Here is a 22,432-nt window from a genome sequence, read left to right as displayed (position 1 = left end):
ATAAATTTATTTATTAACATTACATCGTTACAAGCTAACAACTTTACAACATAAAACATGAACAGAATTGTAATTTTAAGCACTTCCTTCCGCAATCCGACGTGCCAGCAGAGCGACTGCCGAACTAGCGGGCGCGCCGCCGTGTGTGTGAGACGCGCAGCTTCTCGTTGCACCTCCTGTCATCCGCTTGGCGCGTGCAGCCTTCGACACTCGCGGAAGACGCATCTTGTCCCTGGCGTCCAGCGCAGGAGGGCTGGCGCGCGGCCGGCCGGCGTGTGGCCTGTGCGGGGTGTGGCAGTGTCTTGTTGGAGGGCGCCACTGCTGGCGATGTGAGCTTCCTCGCCTCGCCTCGCCTCGCCTCAGACGAGGTGTTTGCGTAATTTGCAGTGCATTCGCACCATTCCTGTCCCTGTGCCTGTCCCCGTCCCGACTTGTCCCGACTTTGCTCGACTGCCGCTCGCTGCCGCTCGGGTCGTGGCCCATATAACAGCGCAAGCACAAGAAACGTCTGCAGGAGATGAGGAGACGAGACGAGACGACTAAAGAATAACTTTATGATTACATATCGAAGTAGGAATTGTACACCGCTACACAACAACAGGCGCTGACGTATTTCAGAACATATCTGCCTATTCGTACTGTTTTGTCGTTTTCAAAGACTTCCTGGCGAACTTGGTTAGCACATTCTCCCTCAAACTGAGACATTTACTGCAATTTCGTACCTTATGGTCACTACAGTAGTTTAAAATGCTTAAGCAAGAATCTTTGTCACAACAGAACGGTGGTATGGAAAGAGGGCGGTATAAAAAAAAAAAAAGTAAATGAAGGGGAGCCAACAGCACGTGGTGTTCCCAGGCGGTCACCCATCCAAGTACTAACCACGCCCGATGTTGCTTAACTTCGGTGATCGGACGAGAACCGGTGTACTCAACATGGTATGGCCGTTGGCGCCCATATAAAGTTGGCGCATGGCAGAATTCGCATTCGGTTCTTATCCCAACACACACAAAATCTTACTTTTCGGTCGAAAGCAGCCGCATTTTTTTTTTTTATTGACAATTCGTCACGTTAGCGCGAACGCAATCCTGAGTTCCAAAACTTATGAGCCGGAAGGACGTGCTTCGTGTTTTTTTTTTTTTTGTGAGCTTTATAAATTTATTTATTAACATTACATCGTTACAAGCTAACAACTTTACAACATAAAACACGAACAGAATTGTAATTGTAAGCACTTCCTTCCGCAATCCGACGTGCCAGCAGAGCGACTGCCGAACTAGCGGGCGCGCCGCCGTGTGTGTGAGACGCGCAGCTTCTCGTTGCACCTCCTGTCATCCGCTTGGCGCGTGCAGCCTTCGACACTCGCGGAAGACGCATCTTGTCCCTGGTGTCCAGCGCAGGAGGGCTGGCGCGCGGCCGACCGGCGTAGGGCCTGTGCGGGGTGTGGCACAGTCTTGTTGGAGGGCGCCACTGCTGGCGATGTGAGCTTCCTCGCCTCGCCTCGCCTCGCCTCAGACGAGGTGTTTGCGTAATTTGCAGTGCATTCGCACCATTCCTATCCCTGTCCCTGTATCCGTCCCGACTTGTCCCGACTTTGCTCGACTGCCGCTCGCTGCCGCTCGGGTCGTGGCCCATATAACAGCGCAAGCACAAGAAACGTCTGCAGGAGATGAGGAGACGAGACGAGACGACTAAAGAATAACTTTATGATTACATATCGAAGTAGGAATTGTACACCGCTACACAACAACAGGCGCTGACGTATTTCAGAACATATCTGCCTATTCGTACTGTTTTGTCGTTTTCAAACACTTCCTGGCGAACTTGGTTAGCACATTCTCCCTCAAACTGAGACATTTACTGCAATTTCGTACCTTATGGTCACTACAGTAGTTTAAAATGCTTAAGCAAGAATCTTTGTCACAACAGAACGGTGGTATGGAAAGAGGGCGGTATAAAAAAAAAAAAAGTAAATGAAGGGGAGCCAACAGCACGTGGTGTTCCCAGGCGGTCACCCATCCAAGTACTAACCACGCCCGATGTTGCTTAACTTCGGTGATCGGACGAGAACCGGTGTACTCAACATGGTATGGCCGTTGGCGCCCATATAATGTAGGCGCATGGCAGAATTCGCATTCGGTTCTTATCCCAACACACACAAAATCTTACTTTTCGGTCGAAAGCAGCCGCATTTTTTTTTATTGACAATTCGTCACGTTAGCGCGAACGCAATCCTGAGTTCCAAAACTTATGAGCCGGAAGGACGTGCTTCGTGTATTTTTTTTTGTGAGCTTTATAAATTTATTTATTAACATTACATCGTTACAAGCTAACAACTTTACAACATAAAACATGAACAGAATTGTAATTTTAAGCACTTCCTTCCGCAATCCGACGTGCCAGCAGAGCGACTGCCGAACTAGCGGGCGCGCCGCCGTGTGTGTGAGACGCGCAGCTTCTCGTTGCACCTCCTGTCATCCGCTTGGCGCGTGCAGCCTTCGACACTCGCGGAAGACGCATCTTGTCCCTGGCGTCCAGCGCAGGAGGGCTGGCGCGCGGCCGGCCGGCGTGTGGCCTGTGCGGGGTGTGGCAGTGTCTTGTTGGAGGGCGCCACTGCTGGCGATGTGAGCTTCCTCGCCTCGCCTCGCCTCGCCTCAGACGAGGTGTTTGCGTAATTTGCAGTGCATTCGCACCATTCCTATCCCTGTCCCTGTATCCGTCCCGACTTGTCCCGACTTTGCTCGACTGCCGCTCGCTGCCGCTCGGGTCGTGGCCCATATAACAGCGCAAGCACAAGAAACGTCTGCAGGAGATGAGGAGAGGAGACGAGACGAGACGAGACGAGACGACTAAAGAATAACTTTATGATTACATATCGAAGTAGGAATTGTACACCGCTACACAACAACAGGCGCTGACGTATTTCAGAACACATCTGCCGATTCGTACTGTTTTGTCGTTTTCAAAGACTTCCTGGCGAACTTGGTTAGCACATTCTCCCTCAAACTGAGACATTTACTGCAATTTCGTACTTTATGGTCATTACAGTAGTTTAAAATGCTTAAGCAAGAATCTTAGACACAAGACAACGGTGGTATGGAAAGAGGGCGGTATAAAAAAAAAAGAGTAAATGATGGGGAGCCAACAGCACGTGGTGGTCCCAGGCGGTCACCCATCCAAGTACTAACCACGCCCGATGTTGCTTAACTTCGGTGATCGGACGAGAACCGGTGTACTCAACATGGTATGGCCGTTGGCGCCCATATAAAGTTGGCGCATGGCAGAATTCGCATTCGGTTCTTATCCCAACACACACAAAATCTTACTTTTCGGTCGAAAGCAGCCGCATTTTTTTTTTTTATTGACAATTCGTCACGTTAGCGCGAACGCAATCCTGAGTTCCAAAACTTATGAGCCGGAAGGACGTGCTTCGTGTTTTTTTTTTTTTTTGTGAGCTTTATAAATTTATTTATTAACATTACATCGTTACAAGCTAACAACTTTACAACATAAAACACGAACAGAATTGTAATTGTAAGCACTTCCTTCCGCAATCCGACGTGCCAGCAGAGCGACTGCCGAACTAGCGGGCGCGCCGCCGTGTGTGTGAGACGCGCAGCTTCTCGTTGCACCTCCTGTCATCCGCTTGGCGCGTGCAGCCTTCGACACTCGCGGAAGACGCATCTTGTCCCTGGTGTCCAGCGCAGGAGGGCTGGCGCGCGGCCGACCGGCGTAGGGCCTGTGCGGGGTGTGGCACAGTCTTGTTGGAGGGCGCCACTGCTGGCGATGTGAGCTTCCTCGCCTCGCCTCGCCTCGCCTCAGACGAGGTGTTTGCGTAATTTGCAGTGCATTCGCACCATTCCTATCCCTGTCCCTGTATCCGTCCCGACTTGTCCCGACTTTGCTCGACTGCCGCTCGCTGCCGCTCGGGTCGTGGCCCATATAACAGCGCAAGCACAAGAAACGTCTGCAGGAGATGAGGAGAGGAGACGAGACGAGACGAGACGAGACGACTAAAGAATAACTTTATGATTACATATCGAAGTAGGAATTGTACACCGCTACACAACAACAGGCGCTGACGTATTTCAGAACACATCTGCCGATTCGTACTGTTTTGTCGTTTTCAAAGACTTCCTGGCGAACTTGGTTAGCACATTCTCCCTCAAACTGAGACATTTACTGCAATTTCGTACTTTATGGTCATTACAGTAGTTTAAAATGCTTAAGCAAGAATCTTAGACACAAGACAACGGTGGTATGGAAAGAGGGCGGTATAAAAAAAAAAGAGTAAATGATGGGGAGCCAACAGCACGTGGTGTTCCCAGGCGGTCACCCATCCAAGTACTAACCACGCCCGATGTTGCTTAACTTCGGTGATCGGACGAGAACCGGTGTACTCAACATGGTATGGCCGTTGGCGCCCATATAATGTAGGCGCATGGCAGAACTCGCATTCGGTTCTTATCCCAACACACACAAAATCTTACTTTTCGGTCGAAAGCAGCCGCATTTTTTTTATTGACAATTCGTCACGTTAGCGCGAACGCAATCCTGAGTTCCAAAACTTATGAGCCGGAAGGACGTGCTTCGTGTATTTTTTTTTTGTGAGCTTTATAAATTTATTTATTAACATTACATCGTTACAAGCTAACAACTTTACAACATAAAACACGAACAGAATTGTAATTGTAAGCACTTCCTTCCGCAATCCGACGTGCCAGCAGAGCGACTGCCGAACTAGCGGGCGCGCCGCCGTGTGTGTGAGACGCGCAGCTTCTCGTTGCACCTCCTGTCATCCGCTTGGCGCGTGCAGCCTTCGACACTCGCGGAAGACGCATCTTGTCCCTGGTGTCCAGCGCAGGAGGGCTGGCGCGCGGCCGACCGGCGTAGGGCCTGTGCGGGGTGTGGCACAGTCTTGTTGGAGGGCGCCACTGCTGGCGATGTGAGCTTCCTCGCCTCGCCTCGCCTCGCCTCAGACGAGGTGTTTGCGTAATTTGCAGTGCATTCGCACCATTCCTATCCCTGTCCCTGTATCCGTCCCGACTTGTCCCGACTTTGCTCGACTGCCGCTCGCTGCCGCTCGGGTCGTGGCCCATATAACAGCGCAAGCACAAGAAACGTCTGCAGGAGATGAGGAGAGGAGACGAGACGAGACGAGACGAGACGACTAAAGAATAACTTTATGATTACATATCGAAGTAGGAATTGTACACCGCTACACAACAACAGGCGCTGACGTATTTCAGAACACATCTGCCGATTCGTACTGTTTTGTCGTTTTCAAAGACTTCCTGGCGAACTTGGTTAGCACATTCTCCCTCAAACTGAGACATTTACTGCAATTTCGTACTTTATGGTCATTACAGTAGTTTAAAATGCTTAAGCAAGAATCTTAGACACAAGACAACGGTGGTATGGAAAGAGGGCGGTATAAAAAAAAAAGAGTAAATGATGGGGAGCCAACAGCACGTGGTGTTCCCAGGCGGTCACCCATCCAAGTACTAACCACGCCCGATGTTGCTTAACTTCGGTGATCGGACGAGAACCGGTGTACTCAACATGGTATGGCCGTTGGCGCCCATATAATGTAGGCGCATGGCAGAACTCGCATTCGGTTCTTATCCCAACACACACAAAATCTTACTTTTCGGTCGAAAGCAGCCGCATTTTTTTTATTGACAATTCGTCACGTTAGCGCGAACGCAATCCTGAGTTCCAAAACTTATGAGCCGGAAGGACGTGCTTCGTGTATTTTTTTTTTGTGAGCTTTATAAATTTATTTATTAACATTACATCGTTACAAGCTAACAACTTTACAACATAAAACACGAACAGAATTGTAATTGTAAGCACTTCCTTCCGCAATCCGACGTGCCAGCAGAGCGACTGCCGAACTAGCGGGCGCGCCGCCGTGTGTGTGAGACGCGCAGCTTCTCGTTGCACCTCCTGTCATCCGCTTGGCGCGTGCAGCCTTCGACACTCGCGGAAGACGCATCTTGTCCCTGGTGTCCAGCGCAGGAGGGCTGGCGCGCGGCCGACCGGCGTAGGGCCTGTGCGGGGTGTGGCACAGTCTTGTTGGAGGGCGCCACTGCTGGCGATGTGAGCTTCCTCGCCTCGCCTCGCCTCGCCTCAGACGAGGTGTTTGCGTAATTTGCAGTGCATTCGCACCATTCCTATCCCTGTCCCTGTATCCGTCCCGACTTGTCCCGACTTTGCTCGACTGCCGCTCGCTGCCGCTCGGGTCGTGGCCCATATAACAGCGCAAGCACAAGAAACGTCTGCAGGAGATGAGGAGACGAGACGAGACGACTAAAGAATAACTTTATGATTACATATCGAAGTAGGAATTGTACACCGCTACACAACAACAGGCGCTGACGTATTTCAGAACATATCTGCCTATTCGTACTGTTTTGTCGTTTTCAAAGACTTCCTGGCGAACTTGGTTAGCACATTCTCCCTCAAACTGAGACATTTACTGCAATTTCGTACCTTATGGTCACTACAGTAGTTTAAAATGCTTAAGCAAGAATCTTTGTCACAACAGAACGGTGGTATGGAAAGAGGGCGGTATAAAAAAAAAAAAAGTAAATGAAGGGGAGCCAACAGCACGTGGTGTTCCCAGGCGGTCACCCATCCAAGTACTAACCACGCCCGATGTTGCTTAACTTCGGTGATCGGACGAGAACCGGTGTACTCAACATGGTATGGCCGTTGGCGCCCATATAAAGTTGGCGCATGGCAGAATTCGCATTCGGTTCTTATCCCAACACACACAAAATCTTACTTTTCGGTCGAAAGCAGCCGCATTTTTTTTTTTTATTGACAATTCGTCACGTTAGCGCGAACGCAATCCTGAGTTCCAAAACTTATGAGCCGGAAGGACGTGCTTCGTGTTTTTTTTTTTTTTGTGAGCTTTATAAATTTATTTATTAACATTACATCGTTACAAGCTAACAACTTTACAACATAAAACACGAACAGAATTGTAATTGTAAGCACTTCCTTCCGCAATCCGACGTGCCAGCAGAGCGACTGCCGAACTAGCGGGCGCGCCGCCGTGTGTGTGAGACGCGCAGCTTCTCGTTGCACCTCCTGTCATCCGCTTGGCGCGTGCAGCCTTCGACACTCGCGGAAGACGCATCTTGTCCCTGGTGTCCAGCGCAGGAGGGCTGGCGCGCGGCCGACCGGCGTAGGGCCTGTGCGGGGTGTGGCACAGTCTTGTTGGAGGGCGCCACTGCTGGCGATGTGAGCTTCCTCGCCTCGCCTCGCCTCGCCTCAGACGAGGTGTTTGCGTAATTTGCAGTGCATTCGCACCATTCCTGTCCCTGTGCCTGTCCCCGTCCCGACTTGTCCCGACTTTGCTCGACTGCCGCTCGCTGCCGCTCGGGTCGTGGCCCATATAACAGCGCAAGCACAAGAAACGTCTGCAGGAGATGAGGAGACGAGACGAGACGACTAAAGAATAACTTTATGATTACATATCGAAGTAGGAATTGTACACCGCTACACAACAACAGGCGCTGACGTATTTCAGAACATATCTGCCTATTCGTACTGTTTTGTCGTTTTCAAAGACTTCCTGGCGAACTTGGTTAGCACATTCTCCCTCAAACTGAGACATTTACTGCAATTTCGTACCTTATGGTCACTACAGTAGTTTAAAATGCTTAAGCAAGAATCTTTGTCACAACAGAACGGTGGTATGGAAAGAGGGCGGTATAAAAAAAAAAAAAGTAAATGAAGGGGAGCCAACAGCACGTGGTGTTCCCAGGCGGTCACCCATCCAAGTACTAACCACGCCCGATGTTGCTTAACTTCGGTGATCGGACGAGAACCGGTGTACTCAACATGGTATGGCCGTTGGCGCCCATATAATGTAGGCGCATGGCAGAATTCGCATTCGGTTCTTATCCCAACACACACAAAATCTTACTTTTCGGTCGAAAGCAGCCGCATTTTTTTTTATTGACAATTCGTCACGTTAGCGCGAACGCAATCCTGAGTTCCAAAACTTATGAGCCGGAAGGACGTGCTTCGTGTATTTTTTTTTGTGAGCTTTATAAATTTATTTATTAACATTACATCGTTACAAGCTAACAACTTTACAACATAAAACATGAACAGAATTGTAATTTTAAGCACTTCCTTCCGCAATCCGACGTGCCAGCAGAGCGACTGCCGAACTAGCGGGCGCGCCGCCGTGTGTGTGAGACGCGCAGCTTCTCGTTGCACCTCCTGTCATCCGCTTGGCGCGTGCAGCCTTCGACACTCGCGGAAGACGCATCTTGTCCCTGGCGTCCAGCGCAGGAGGGCTGGCGCGCGGCCGGCCGGCGTGTGGCCTGTGCGGGGTGTGGCAGTGTCTTGTTGGAGGGCGCCACTGCTGGCGATGTGAGCTTCCTCGCCTCGCCTCGCCTCGCCTCGCCTCAGACGAGGTGTTTGCGTAATTTGCAGTGCATTCGCACCATTCCTGTCCCTGTGCCTGTCCCCGTCCCGACTTGTCCCGACTTTGCTCGACTGCCGCTCGCTGCCGCTCGGGTCGTGGCCCATATAACAGCGCAAGCACAAGAAACGTCTGCAGGAGATGAGGAGACGAGACGAGACGACTAAAGAATAACTTTATGATTACATATCGAAGTAGGAATTGTACACCGCTACACAACAACAGGCGCTGACGTATTTCAGAACATATCTGCCTATTCGTACTGTTTTGTCGTTTTCAAAGACTTCCTGGCGAACTTGGTTAGCACATTCTCCCTCAAACTGAGACATTTACTGCAATTTCGTACCTTATGGTCACTACAGTAGTTTAAAATGCTTAAGCAAGAATCTTTGTCACAACAGAACGGTGGTATGGAAAGAGGGCGGTATAAAAAAAAAAAAAGTAAATGAAGGGGAGCCAACAGCACGTGGTGTTCCCAGGCGGTCACCCATCCAAGTACTAACCACGCCCGATGTTGCTTAACTTCGGTGATCGGACGAGAACCGGTGTACTCAACATGGTATGGCCGTTGGCGCCCATATAATGTAGGCGCATGGCAGAATTCGCATTCGGTTCTTATCCCAACACACACAAAATCTTACTTTTCGGTCGAAAGCAGCCGCATTTTTTTTTATTGACAATTCGTCACGTTAGCGCGAACGCAATCCTGAGTTCCAAAACTTATGAGCCGGAAGGACGTGCTTCGTGTATTTTTTTTTGTGAGCTTTATAAATTTATTTATTAACATTACATCGTTACAAGCTAACAACTTTACAACATAAAACATGAACAGAATTGTAATTTTAAGCACTTCCTTCCGCAATCCGACGTGCCAGCAGAGCGACTGCCGAACTAGCGGGCGCGCCGCCGTGTGTGTGAGACGCGCAGCTTCTCGTTGCACCTCCTGTCATCCGCTTGGCGCGTGCAGCCTTCGACACTCGCGGAAGACGCATCTTGTCCCTGGCGTCCAGCGCAGGAGGGCTGGCGCGCGGCCGGCCGGCGTGTGGCCTGTGCGGGGTGTGGCAGTGTCTTGTTGGAGGGCGCCACTGCTGGCGATGTGAGCTTCCTCGCCTCGCCTCGCCTCGCCTCAGACGAGGTGTTTGCGTAATTTGCAGTGCATTCGCACCATTCCTGTCCCTGTGCCTGTCCCCGTCCCGACTTGTCCCGACTTTGCTCGACTGCCGCTCGCTGCCGCTCGGGTCGTGGCCCATATAACAGCGCAAGCACAAGAAACGTCTGCAGGAGATGAGGAGACGAGACGAGACGACTAAAGAATAACTTTATGATTACATATCGAAGTAGGAATTGTACACCGCTACACAACAACAGGCGCTGACGTATTTCAGAACATATCTGCCTATTCGTACTGTTTTGTCGTTTTCAAAGACTTCCTGGCGAACTTGGTTAGCACATTCTCCCTCAAACTGAGACATTTACTGCAATTTCGTACCTTATGGTCACTACAGTAGTTTAAAATGCTTAAGCAAGAATCTTTGTCACAACAGAACGGTGGTATGGAAAGAGGGCGGTATAAAAAAAAAAAAAGTAAATGAAGGGGAGCCAACAGCACGTGGTGTTCCCAGGCGGTCACCCATCCAAGTACTAACCACGCCCGATGTTGCTTAACTTCGGTGATCGGACGAGAACCGGTGTACTCAACATGGTATGGCCGTTGGCGCCCATATAAAGTTGGCGCATGGCAGAATTCGCATTCGGTTCTTATCCCAACACACACAAAATCTTACTTTTCGGTCGAAAGCAGCCGCATTTTTTTTTTTTATTGACAATTCGTCACGTTAGCGCGAACGCAATCCTGAGTTCCAAAACTTATGAGCCGGAAGGACGTGCTTCGTGTTTTTTTTTTTTTTGTGAGCTTTATAAATTTATTTATTAACATTACATCGTTACAAGCTAACAACTTTACAACATAAAACACGAACAGAATTGTAATTGTAAGCACTTCCTTCCGCAATCCGACGTGCCAGCAGAGCGACTGCCGAACTAGCGGGCGCGCCGCCGTGTGTGTGAGACGCGCAGCTTCTCGTTGCACCTCCTGTCATCCGCTTGGCGCGTGCAGCCTTCGACACTCGCGGAAGACGCATCTTGTCCCTGGTGTCCAGCGCAGGAGGGCTGGCGCGCGGCCGACCGGCGTAGGGCCTGTGCGGGGTGTGGCACAGTCTTGTTGGAGGGCGCCACTGCTGGCGATGTGAGCTTCCTCGCCTCGCCTCGCCTCGCCTCAGACGAGGTGTTTGCGTAATTTGCAGTGCATTCGCACCATTCCTATCCCTGTCCCTGTATCCGTCCCGACTTGTCCCGACTTTGCTCGACTGCCGCTCGCTGCCGCTCGGGTCGTGGCCCATATAACAGCGCAAGCACAAGAAACGTCTGCAGGAGATGAGGAGACGAGACGAGACGACTAAAGAATAACTTTATGATTACATATCGAAGTAGGAATTGTACACCGCTACACAACAACAGGCGCTGACGTATTTCAGAACATATCTGCCTATTCGTACTGTTTTGTCGTTTTCAAACACTTCCTGGCGAACTTGGTTAGCACATTCTCCCTCAAACTGAGACATTTACTGCAATTTCGTACCTTATGGTCACTACAGTAGTTTAAAATGCTTAAGCAAGAATCTTTGTCACAACAGAACGGTGGTATGGAAAGAGGGCGGTATAAAAAAAAAAAAAGTAAATGAAGGGGAGCCAACAGCACGTGGTGTTCCCAGGCGGTCACCCATCCAAGTACTAACCACGCCCGATGTTGCTTAACTTCGGTGATCGGACGAGAACCGGTGTACTCAACATGGTATGGCCGTTGGCGCCCATATAATGTAGGCGCATGGCAGAATTCGCATTCGGTTCTTATCCCAACACACACAAAATCTTACTTTTCGGTCGAAAGCAGCCGCATTTTTTTTTATTGACAATTCGTCACGTTAGCGCGAACGCAATCCTGAGTTCCAAAACTTATGAGCCGGAAGGACGTGCTTCGTGTATTTTTTTTTGTGAGCTTTATAAATTTATTTATTAACATTACATCGTTACAAGCTAACAACTTTACAACATAAAACATGAACAGAATTGTAATTTTAAGCACTTCCTTCCGCAATCCGACGTGCCAGCAGAGCGACTGCCGAACTAGCGGGCGCGCCGCCGTGTGTGTGAGACGCGCAGCTTCTCGTTGCACCTCCTGTCATCCGCTTGGCGCGTGCAGCCTTCGACACTCGCGGAAGACGCATCTTGTCCCTGGCGTCCAGCGCAGGAGGGCTGGCGCGCGGCCGGCCGGCGTGTGGCCTGTGCGGGGTGTGGCAGTGTCTTGTTGGAGGGCGCCACTGCTGGCGATGTGAGCTTCCTCGCCTCGCCTCGCCTCGCCTCAGACGAGGTGTTTGCGTAATTTGCAGTGCATTCGCACCATTCCTATCCCTGTCCCTGTATCCGTCCCGACTTGTCCCGACTTTGCTCGACTGCCGCTCGCTGCCGCTCGGGTCGTGGCCCATATAACAGCGCAAGCACAAGAAACGTCTGCAGGAGATGAGGAGAGGAGACGAGACGAGACGAGACGAGACGACTAAAGAATAACTTTATGATTACATATCGAAGTAGGAATTGTACACCGCTACACAACAACAGGCGCTGACGTATTTCAGAACACATCTGCCGATTCGTACTGTTTTGTCGTTTTCAAAGACTTCCTGGCGAACTTGGTTAGCACATTCTCCCTCAAACTGAGACATTTACTGCAATTTCGTACTTTATGGTCATTACAGTAGTTTAAAATGCTTAAGCAAGAATCTTAGACACAAGACAACGGTGGTATGGAAAGAGGGCGGTATAAAAAAAAAAGAGTAAATGATGGGGAGCCAACAGCACGTGGTGGTCCCAGGCGGTCACCCATCCAAGTACTAACCACGCCCGATGTTGCTTAACTTCGGTGATCGGACGAGAACCGGTGTACTCAACATGGTATGGCCGTTGGCGCCCATATAAAGTTGGCGCATGGCAGAATTCGCATTCGGTTCTTATCCCAACACACACAAAATCTTACTTTTCGGTCGAAAGCAGCCGCATTTTTTTTTTTTATTGACAATTCGTCACGTTAGCGCGAACGCAATCCTGAGTTCCAAAACTTATGAGCCGGAAGGACGTGCTTCGTGTTTTTTTTTTTTTTTGTGAGCTTTATAAATTTATTTATTAACATTACATCGTTACAAGCTAACAACTTTACAACATAAAACACGAACAGAATTGTAATTGTAAGCACTTCCTTCCGCAATCCGACGTGCCAGCAGAGCGACTGCCGAACTAGCGGGCGCGCCGCCGTGTGTGTGAGACGCGCAGCTTCTCGTTGCACCTCCTGTCATCCGCTTGGCGCGTGCAGCCTTCGACACTCGCGGAAGACGCATCTTGTCCCTGGTGTCCAGCGCAGGAGGGCTGGCGCGCGGCCGACCGGCGTAGGGCCTGTGCGGGGTGTGGCACAGTCTTGTTGGAGGGCGCCACTGCTGGCGATGTGAGCTTCCTCGCCTCGCCTCGCCTCGCCTCAGACGAGGTGTTTGCGTAATTTGCAGTGCATTCGCACCATTCCTATCCCTGTCCCTGTATCCGTCCCGACTTGTCCCGACTTTGCTCGACTGCCGCTCGCTGCCGCTCGGGTCGTGGCCCATATAACAGCGCAAGCACAAGAAACGTCTGCAGGAGATGAGGAGAGGAGACGAGACGAGACGAGACGAGACGACTAAAGAATAACTTTATGATTACATATCGAAGTAGGAATTGTACACCGCTACACAACAACAGGCGCTGACGTATTTCAGAACACATCTGCCGATTCGTACTGTTTTGTCGTTTTCAAAGACTTCCTGGCGAACTTGGTTAGCACATTCTCCCTCAAACTGAGACATTTACTGCAATTTCGTACTTTATGGTCATTACAGTAGTTTAAAATGCTTAAGCAAGAATCTTAGACACAAGACAACGGTGGTATGGAAAGAGGGCGGTATAAAAAAAAAAGAGTAAATGATGGGGAGCCAACAGCACGTGGTGTTCCCAGGCGGTCACCCATCCAAGTACTAACCACGCCCGATGTTGCTTAACTTCGGTGATCGGACGAGAACCGGTGTACTCAACATGGTATGGCCGTTGGCGCCCATATAATGTAGGCGCATGGCAGAACTCGCATTCGGTTCTTATCCCAACACACACAAAATCTTACTTTTCGGTCGAAAGCAGCCGCATTTTTTTTATTGACAATTCGTCACGTTAGCGCGAACGCAATCCTGAGTTCCAAAACTTATGAGCCGGAAGGACGTGCTTCGTGTATTTTTTTTTTGTGAGCTTTATAAATTTATTTATTAACATTACATCGTTACAAGCTAACAACTTTACAACATAAAACACGAACAGAATTGTAATTGTAAGCACTTCCTTCCGCAATCCGACGTGCCAGCAGAGCGACTGCCGAACTAGCGGGCGCGCCGCCGTGTGTGTGAGACGCGCAGCTTCTCGTTGCACCTCCTGTCATCCGCTTGGCGCGTGCAGCCTTCGACACTCGCGGAAGACGCATCTTGTCCCTGGTGTCCAGCGCAGGAGGGCTGGCGCGCGGCCGACCGGCGTAGGGCCTGTGCGGGGTGTGGCACAGTCTTGTTGGAGGGCGCCACTGCTGGCGATGTGAGCTTCCTCGCCTCGCCTCGCCTCGCCTCAGACGAGGTGTTTGCGTAATTTGCAGTGCATTCGCACCATTCCTATCCCTGTCCCTGTATCCGTCCCGACTTGTCCCGACTTTGCTCGACTGCCGCTCGCTGCCGCTCGGGTCGTGGCCCATATAACAGCGCAAGCACAAGAAACGTCTGCAGGAGATGAGGAGAGGAGACGAGACGAGACGAGACGAGACGACTAAAGAATAACTTTATGATTACATATCGAAGTAGGAATTGTACACCGCTACACAACAACAGGCGCTGACGTATTTCAGAACACATCTGCCGATTCGTACTGTTTTGTCGTTTTCAAAGACTTCCTGGCGAACTTGGTTAGCACATTCTCCCTCAAACTGAGACATTTACTGCAATTTCGTACTTTATGGTCATTACAGTAGTTTAAAATGCTTAAGCAAGAATCTTAGACACAAGACAACGGTGGTATGGAAAGAGGGCGGTATAAAAAAAAAAGAGTAAATGATGGGGAGCCAACAGCACGTGGTGTTCCCAGGCGGTCACCCATCCAAGTACTAACCACGCCCGATGTTGCTTAACTTCGGTGATCGGACGAGAACCGGTGTACTCAACATGGTATGGCCGTTGGCGCCCATATAATGTAGGCGCATGGCAGAACTCGCATTCGGTTCTTATCCCAACACACACAAAATCTTACTTTTCGGTCGAAAGCAGCCGCATTTTTTTTATTGACAATTCGTCACGTTAGCGCGAACGCAATCCTGAGTTCCAAAACTTATGAGCCGGAAGGACGTGCTTCGTGTATTTTTTTTTTGTGAGCTTTATAAATTTATTTATTAACATTACATCGTTACAAGCTAACAACTTTACAACATAAAACACGAACAGAATTGTAATTGTAAGCACTTCCTTCCGCAATCCGACGTGCCAGCAGAGCGACTGCCGAACTAGCGGGCGCGCCGCCGTGTGTGTGAGACGCGCAGCTTCTCGTTGCACCTCCTGTCATCCGCTTGGCGCGTGCAGCCTTCGACACTCGCGGAAGACGCATCTTGTCCCTGGTGTCCAGCGCAGGAGGGCTGGCGCGCGGCCGACCGGCGTAGGGCCTGTGCGGGGTGTGGCACAGTCTTGTTGGAGGGCGCCACTGCTGGCGATGTGAGCTTCCTCGCCTCGCCTCGCCTCGCCTCAGACGAGGTGTTTGCGTAATTTGCAGTGCATTCGCACCATTCCTATCCCTGTCCCTGTATCCGTCCCGACTTGTCCCGACTTTGCTCGACTGCCGCTCGCTGCCGCTCGGGTCGTGGCCCATATAACAGCGCAAGCACAAGAAACGTCTGCAGGAGATGAGGAGAGGAGACGAGACGAGACGAGACGAGACGACTAAAGAATAACTTTATGATTACATATCGAAGTAGGAATTGTACACCGCTACACAACAACAGGCGCTGACGTATTTCAGAACACATCTGCCGATTCGTACTGTTTTGTCGTTTTCAAAGACTTCCTGGCGAACTTGGTTAGCACATTCTCCCTCAAACTGAGACATTTACTGCAATTTCGTACTTTATGGTCATTACAGTAGTTTAAAATGCTTAAGCAAGAATCTTAGACACAAGACAACGGTGGTATGGAAAGAGGGCGGTATAAAAAAAAAAGAGTAAATGATGGGGAGCCAACAGCACGTGGTGTTCCCAGGCGGTCACCCATCCAAGTACTAACCACGCCCGATGTTGCTTAACTTCGGTGATCGGACGAGAACCGGTGTACTCAACATGGTATGGCCGTTGGCGCCCATATAATGTAGGCGCATGGCAGAACTCGCATTCGGTTCTTATCCCAACACACACAAAATCTTACTTTTCGGTCGAAAGCAGCCGCATTTTTTTTATTGACAATTCGTCACGTTAGCGCGAACGCAATCCTGAGTTCCAAAACTTATGAGCCGGAAGGACGTGCTTCGTGTATTTTTTTTTTGTGAGCTTTATAAATTTATTTATTAACATTACATCGTTACAAGCTAACAACTTTACAACATAAAACACGAACAGAATTGTAATTGTAAGCACTTCCTTCCGCAATCCGACGTGCCAGCAGAGCGACTGCCGAACTAGCGGGCGCGCCGCCGTGTGTGTGAGACGCGCAGCTTCTCGTTGCACCTCCTGTCATCCGCTTGGCGCGTGCAGCCTTCGACACTCGCGGAAGACGCATCTTGTCCCTGGTGTCCAGCGCAGGAGGGCTGGCGCGCGGCCGACCGGCGTAGGGCCTGTGCGGGGTGTGGCACAGTCTTGTTGGAGGGCGCCACTGCTGGCGATGTGAGCTTCCTCGCCTCGCCTCGCCTCGCCTCAGACGAGGTGTTTGCGTAATTTGCAGTGCATTCGCACCATTCCTATCCCTGTCCCTGTATCCGTCCCGACTTGTCCCGACTTTGCTCGACTGCCGCTCGCTGCCGCTCGGGTCGTGGCCCATATAACAGCGCAAGCACAAGAAACGTCTGCAGGAGATGAGGAGAGGAGACGAGACGAGACGAGACGAGACGACTAAAGAATAACTTTATGATTACATATCGAAGTAGGAATTGTACACCGCTACACAACAACAGGCGCTGACGTATTTCAGAACACATCTGCCGATTCGTACTGTTTTGTCGTTTTCAAAGACTTCCTGGCGAACTTGGTTAGCACATTCTCCCTCAAACTGAGACATTTACTGCAATTTCGTACTTTATGGTCATTACAGTAGTTTAAAATGCTTAAGCAAGAATCTTAGACACAAGACAACGGTGGTATGGAAAGAGGGCGGTATAAAAAAAAAAGAGTAAATGATGGGGAGCCAACAGCACGTGGTGTTCCCAGGCGGTCACCCATCCAAGTACTAACCACGCCCGATGTTGCTTAACTTCGGTGATCGGACGAGAACCGGTGTACTCAACATGGTATGGCCGTTGGCGCCCATATAATGTAGGCGCATGGCAGAACTCGCATTCGGTTCTTATCCCAACACACACAAAATCTTACTTTTCGGTCGAAAGCAGCCGCATTTTTTTTATTGACAATTCGTCACGTTAGCGCGAACGCAATCCTGAGTTCCAAAACTTATGAGCCGGAAGGACGTGCTTCGTGTATTTTTTTTTTGTGAGCTTTATAAATTTATTTATTAACATTACATCGTTACAAGCTAACAACTTTACAACATAAAACACGAACAGAATTGTAATTGTAAGCACTTCCTTCCGCAATCCGACGTGCCAGCAGAGCGACTGCCGAACTAGCGGGCGCGCCGCCGTGTGTGTGAGACGCGCAGCTTCTCGTTGCACCTCCTGTCATCCGCTTGGCGCGTGCAGCCTTCGACACTCGCGGAAGACGCATCTTGTCCCTGGTGTCCAGCGCAGGAGGGCTGGCGCGCGGCCGACCGGCGTAGGGCCTGTGCGGGGTGTGGCACAGTCTTGTTGGAGGGCGCCACTGCTGGCGATGTGAGCTTCCTCGCCTCGCCTCGCCTCGCCTCAGACGAGGTGTTTGCGTAATTTGCAGTGCATTCGCACCATTCCTATCCCTGTCCCTGTATCCGTCCCGACTTGTCCCGACTTTGCTCGACTGCCGCTCGCTGCCGCTCGGGTCGTGGCCCATATAACAGCGCAAGCACAAGAAACGTCTGCAGGAGATGAGGAGAGGAGACGAGACGAGACGAGACGAGACGACTAAAGAATAACTTTATGATTACATATCGAAGTAGGAATTGTACACCGCTACACAACAACAGGCGCTGACGTATTTCAGAACACATCTGCCGATTCGTACTGTTTTGTCGTTTTCAAAGACTTCCTGGCGAACTTGGTTAGCACATTCTCCCTCAAACTGAGACATTTACTGCAATTTCGTACTTTATGGTCATTACAGTAGTTTAAAATGCTTAAGCAAGAATCTTAGACACAAGACAACGGTGGTATGGAAAGAGGGCGGTATAAAAAAAAAAGAGTAAATGATGGGGAGCCAACAGCACGTGGTGTTCCCAGGCGGTCACCCATCCAAGTACTAACCACGCCCGATGTTGCTTAACTTCGGTGATCGGACGAGAACCGGTGTACTCAACATGGTATGGCCGTTGGCGCCCATATAATGTAGGCGCATGGCAGAACTCGCATTCGGTTCTTATCCCAACACACACAAAATCTTACTTTTCGGTCGAAAGCAGCCGCATTTTTTTTATTGACAATTCGTCACGTTAGCGCGAACGCAATCCTGAGTTCCAAAACTTATGAGCCGGAAGGACGTGCTTCGTGTATTTTTTTTTTGTGAGCTTTATAAATTTATTTATTAACATTACATCGTTACAAGCTAACAACTTTACAACATAAAACACGAACAGAATTGTAATTGTAAGCACTTCCTTCCGCAATCCGACGTGCCAGCAGAGCGACTGCCGAACTAGCGGGCGCGCCGCCGTGTGTGTGAGACGCGCAGCTTCTCGTTGCACCTCCTGTCATCCGCTTGGCGCGTGCAGCCTTCGACACTCGCGGAAGACGCATCTTGTCCCTGGTGTCCAGCGCAGGAGGGCTGGCGCGCGGCCGACCGGCGTAGGGCCTGTGCGGGGTGTGGCACAGTCTTGTTGGAGGGCGCCACTGCTGGCGATGTGAGCTTCCTCGCCTCGCCTCGCCTCGCCTCAGACGAGGTGTTTGCGTAATTTGCAGTGCATTCGCACCATTCCTATCCCTGTCCCTGTATCCGTCCCGACTTGTCCCGACTTTGCTCGACTGCCGCTCGCTGCCGCTCGGGTCGTGGCCCATATAACAGCGCAAGCACAAGAAACGTCTGCAGGAGATGAGGAGAGGAGACGAGACGAGACGAGACGAGACGACTAAAGAATAACTTTATGATTACATATCGAAGTAGGAATTGTACACCGCTACACAACAACAGGCGCTGACGTATTTCAGAACACATCTGCCGATTCGTACTGTTTTGTCGTTTTCAAAGACTTCCTGGCGAACTTGGTTAGCACATTCTCCCTCAAACTGAGACATTTACTGCAATTTCGTACTTTATGGTCATTACAGTAGTTTAAAATGCTTAAGCAAGAATCTTAGACACAAGACAACGGTGGTATGGAAAGAGGGCGGTATAAAAAAAAAAGAGTAAATGATGGGGAGCCAACAGCACGTGGTGTTCCCAGGCGGTCACCCATCCAAGTACTAACCACGCCCGATGTTGCTTAACTTCGGTGATCGGACGAGAACCGGTGTACTCAACATGGTATGGCCGTTGGCGCCCATATAATGTAGGCGCATGGCAGAACTCGCATTCGGTTCTTATCCCAACACACACAAAATCTTACTTTTCGGTCGAAAGCAGCCGCATTTTTTTTATTGACAATTCGTCACGTTAGCGCGAACGCAATCCTGAGTTCCAAAACTTATGAGCCGGAAGGACGTGCTTCGTGTATTTTTTTTTTGTGAGCTTTATAAATTTATTTATTAACATTACATCGTTACAAGCTAACAACTTTACAACATAAAACACGAACAGAATTGTAATTGTAAGCACTTCCTTCCGCAATCCGACGTGCCAGCAGAGCGACTGCCGAACTAGCGGGCGCGCCGCCGTGTGTGTGAGACGCGCAGCTTCTCGTTGCACCTCCTGTCATCCGCTTGGCGCGTGCAGCCTTCGACACTCGCGGAAGACGCATCTTGTCCCTGGTGTCCAGCGCAGGAGGGCTGGCGCGCGGCCGACCGGCGTAGGGCCTGTGCGGGGTGTGGCACAGTCTTGTTGGAGGGCGCCACTGCTGGCGATGTGAGCTTCCTCGCCTCGCCTCGCCTCGCCTCAGACGAGGTGTTTGCGTAATTTGCAGTGCATTCGCACCATTCCTATCCCTGTCCTTGTATCCGTCCCGACTTGTCCCGACTTTGCTCGACTGCCGCTCGCTGCCGCTCGGGTCGTGGCCCATATAACAGCGCAAGCACAAGAAACGTCTGCAGGAGATGAGGAGAGGAGACGAGACGAGACGAGACGAGACGACTAAAGAATAACTTTATGATTACATATCGAAGTAGGAATTGTACACCGCTACACAACAACAGGCGCTGACGTATTTCAGAACACATCTGCCGATTCGTACTGTTTTGTCGTTTTCAAAGACTTCCTGGCGAACTTGGTTAGCACATTCTCCCTCAAACTGAGACATTTACTGCAATTTCGTACTTTATGGTCATTACAGTAGTTTAAAATGCTTAAGCAAGAATCTTAGACACAAGACAACGGTGGTATGGAAAGAGGGCGGTATAAAAAAAAAAGAGTAAATGATGGGGAGCCAACAGCACGTGGTGGTCCCAGGCGGTCACCCATCCAAGTACTAACCACGCCCGATGTTGCTTAACTTCGGTGATCGGACGAGAACCGGTGTACTCAACATGGTATGGCCGTTGGCGCCCATATAAAGTTGGCGCATGGCAGAATTCGCATTCGGTTCTTATCCCAACACACACAAAATCTTACTTTTCGGTCGAAAGCAGCCGCATTTTTTTTTTTTATTGACAATTCGTCACGTTAGCGCGAACGCAATCCTGAGTTCCAAAACTTATGAGCCGGAAGGACGTGCTTCGTGTTTTTTTTTTTTTTGTGAGCTTTATAAATTTATTTATTAACATTACATCGTTACAAGCTAACAACTTTACAACATAAAACACGAACAGAATTGTAATTGTAAGCACTTCCTTCCGCAATCCGACGTGCCAGCAGAGCGACTGCCGAACTAGCGGGCGCGCCGCCGTGTGTGTGAGACGCGCAGCTTCTCGTTGCACCTCCTGTCATCCGCTTGGCGCGTGCAGCCTTCGACACTCGCGGAAGACGCATCTTGTCCCTGGTGTCCAGCGCAGGAGGGCTGGCGCGCGGCCGACCGGCGTAGGGCCTGTGCGGGGTGTGGCACAGTCTTGTTGGAGGGCGCCACTGCTGGCGATGTGAGCTTCCTCGCCTCGCCTCGCCTCGCCTCAGACGAGGTGTTTGCGTAATTTGCAGTGCATTCGCACCATTCCTATCCCTGTCCCTGTATCCGTCCCGACTTGTCCCGACTTTGCTCGACTGCCGCTCGCTGCCGCTCGGGTCGTGGCCCATATAACAGCGCAAGCACAAGAAACGTCTGCAGGAGATGAGGAGAGGAGACGAGACGAGACGAGACGAGACGACTAAAGAATAACTTTATGATTACATATCGAAGTAGGAATTGTACACCGCTACACAACAACAGGCGCTGACGTATTTCAGAACACATCTGCCGATTCGTACTGTTTTGTCGTTTTCAAAGACTTCCTGGCGAACTTGGTTAGCACATTCTCCCTCAAACTGAGACATTTACTGCAATTTCGTACTTTATGGTCATTACAGTAGTTTAAAATGCTTAAGCAAGAATCTTAGACACAAGACAACGGTGGTATGGAAAGAGGGCGGTATAAAAAAAAAAGAGTAAATGATGGGGAGCCAACAGCACGTGGTGTTCCCAGGCGGTCACCCATCCAAGTACTAACCACGCCCGATGTTGCTTAACTTCGGTGATCGGACGAGAACCGGTGTACTCAACATGGTATGGCCGTTGGCGCCCATATAATGTAGGCGCATGGCAGAACTCGCATTCGGTTCTTATCCCAACACACACAAAATCTTACTTTTCGGTCGAAAGCAGCCGCATTTTTTTTATTGACAATTCGTCACGTTAGCGCGAACGCAATCCTGAGTTCCAAAACTTATGAGCCGGAAGGACGTGCTTCGTGTATTTTTTTTTTGTGAGCTTTATAAATTTATTTATTAACATTACATCGTTACAAGCTAACAACTTTACAACATAAAACACGAACAGAATTGTAATTGTAAGCACTTCCTTCCGCAATCCGACGTGCCAGCAGAGCGACTGCCGAACTAGCGGGCGCGCCGCCGTGTGTGTGAGACGCGCAGCTTCTCGTTGCACCTCCTGTCATCCGCTTGGCGCGTGCAGCCTTCGACACTCGCGGAAGACGCATCTTGTCCCTGGTGTCCAGCGCAGGAGGGCTGGCGCGCGGCCGACCGGCGTAGGGCCTGTGCGGGGTGTGGCACAGTCTTGTTGGAGGGCGCCACTGCTGGCGATGTGAGCTTCCTCGCCTCGCCTCGCCTCGCCTCAGACGAGGTGTTTGCGTAATTTGCAGTGCATTCGCACCATTCCTATCCCTGTCCCTGTATCCGTCCCGACTTGTCCCGACTTTGCTCGACTGCCGCTCGCTGCCGCTCGGGTCGTGGCCCATATAACAGCGCAAGCACAAGAA

The 22,432-nt window shown here is 50.4% G+C and overlaps 19 non-coding genes across 19 annotated transcripts; all 19 read right to left on the bottom strand.

Moving 5' to 3' along the window:
* Window positions 1-830: 830 nt before the first annotated feature.
* On the bottom strand, window positions 831-949 carry LOC124737170. Its single transcript, XR_007009532.1, has one exon. It is a non-coding gene; the product is annotated as a 5S ribosomal RNA (ribosomal RNA).
* A 1,030-nt stretch (window positions 950-1,979) lies between these two features.
* Window positions 1,980-2,098, bottom strand: LOC124737169. The gene has a single exon (XR_007009531.1). It is a non-coding gene; the product is annotated as a 5S ribosomal RNA (ribosomal RNA).
* A 1,038-nt stretch (window positions 2,099-3,136) lies between these two features.
* LOC124737216 lies at window positions 3,137-3,255 on the bottom strand. The gene has a single exon (XR_007009574.1). It is a non-coding gene; the product is annotated as a 5S ribosomal RNA (ribosomal RNA).
* Window positions 3,256-4,300: 1,045 nt separating this feature from the next.
* LOC124737168 lies at window positions 4,301-4,419 on the bottom strand. Its single transcript, XR_007009530.1, has one exon. It is a non-coding gene; the product is annotated as a 5S ribosomal RNA (ribosomal RNA).
* Window positions 4,420-5,457: 1,038 nt separating this feature from the next.
* LOC124737167 lies at window positions 5,458-5,576 on the bottom strand. Its single transcript, XR_007009529.1, has one exon. It is a non-coding gene; the product is annotated as a 5S ribosomal RNA (ribosomal RNA).
* Window positions 5,577-6,600: 1,024 nt separating this feature from the next.
* Window positions 6,601-6,719, bottom strand: LOC124737165. Its single transcript, XR_007009527.1, has one exon. It is a non-coding gene; the product is annotated as a 5S ribosomal RNA (ribosomal RNA).
* A 1,030-nt stretch (window positions 6,720-7,749) lies between these two features.
* LOC124737163 lies at window positions 7,750-7,868 on the bottom strand. The gene has a single exon (XR_007009526.1). It is a non-coding gene; the product is annotated as a 5S ribosomal RNA (ribosomal RNA).
* A 1,029-nt stretch (window positions 7,869-8,897) lies between these two features.
* Window positions 8,898-9,016, bottom strand: LOC124737162. The gene has a single exon (XR_007009525.1). It is a non-coding gene; the product is annotated as a 5S ribosomal RNA (ribosomal RNA).
* A 1,024-nt stretch (window positions 9,017-10,040) lies between these two features.
* On the bottom strand, window positions 10,041-10,159 carry LOC124737161. Its single transcript, XR_007009524.1, has one exon. It is a non-coding gene; the product is annotated as a 5S ribosomal RNA (ribosomal RNA).
* Window positions 10,160-11,189: 1,030 nt separating this feature from the next.
* On the bottom strand, window positions 11,190-11,308 carry LOC124737160. The gene has a single exon (XR_007009523.1). It is a non-coding gene; the product is annotated as a 5S ribosomal RNA (ribosomal RNA).
* A 1,038-nt stretch (window positions 11,309-12,346) lies between these two features.
* LOC124737215 lies at window positions 12,347-12,465 on the bottom strand. Its single transcript, XR_007009573.1, has one exon. It is a non-coding gene; the product is annotated as a 5S ribosomal RNA (ribosomal RNA).
* A 1,045-nt stretch (window positions 12,466-13,510) lies between these two features.
* Window positions 13,511-13,629, bottom strand: LOC124737270. Its single transcript, XR_007009622.1, has one exon. It is a non-coding gene; the product is annotated as a 5S ribosomal RNA (ribosomal RNA).
* A 1,038-nt stretch (window positions 13,630-14,667) lies between these two features.
* Window positions 14,668-14,786, bottom strand: LOC124737269. The gene has a single exon (XR_007009621.1). It is a non-coding gene; the product is annotated as a 5S ribosomal RNA (ribosomal RNA).
* Window positions 14,787-15,824: 1,038 nt separating this feature from the next.
* LOC124737268 lies at window positions 15,825-15,943 on the bottom strand. The gene has a single exon (XR_007009620.1). It is a non-coding gene; the product is annotated as a 5S ribosomal RNA (ribosomal RNA).
* Window positions 15,944-16,981: 1,038 nt separating this feature from the next.
* On the bottom strand, window positions 16,982-17,100 carry LOC124737267. Its single transcript, XR_007009619.1, has one exon. It is a non-coding gene; the product is annotated as a 5S ribosomal RNA (ribosomal RNA).
* Window positions 17,101-18,138: 1,038 nt separating this feature from the next.
* Window positions 18,139-18,257, bottom strand: LOC124737266. The gene has a single exon (XR_007009618.1). It is a non-coding gene; the product is annotated as a 5S ribosomal RNA (ribosomal RNA).
* A 1,038-nt stretch (window positions 18,258-19,295) lies between these two features.
* LOC124737264 lies at window positions 19,296-19,414 on the bottom strand. Its single transcript, XR_007009616.1, has one exon. It is a non-coding gene; the product is annotated as a 5S ribosomal RNA (ribosomal RNA).
* Window positions 19,415-20,452: 1,038 nt separating this feature from the next.
* Window positions 20,453-20,571, bottom strand: LOC124737213. The gene has a single exon (XR_007009571.1). It is a non-coding gene; the product is annotated as a 5S ribosomal RNA (ribosomal RNA).
* Window positions 20,572-21,615: 1,044 nt separating this feature from the next.
* On the bottom strand, window positions 21,616-21,734 carry LOC124737262. The gene has a single exon (XR_007009615.1). It is a non-coding gene; the product is annotated as a 5S ribosomal RNA (ribosomal RNA).
* Window positions 21,735-22,432: the final 698 nt, after the last annotated feature.

The sequence above is a fragment of the Schistocerca piceifrons genome, unplaced genomic scaffold (assembly GCF_021461385.2).
Source record: "Schistocerca piceifrons isolate TAMUIC-IGC-003096 unplaced genomic scaffold, iqSchPice1.1 HiC_scaffold_1693, whole genome shotgun sequence".
Classification (NCBI taxonomy): Eukaryota; Metazoa; Arthropoda; class Insecta; order Orthoptera; family Acrididae; genus Schistocerca; species Schistocerca piceifrons.
Note: the sequence above shows the minus strand (reverse complement) of the source record. Positions and strands in the feature narration are given on the sequence as shown.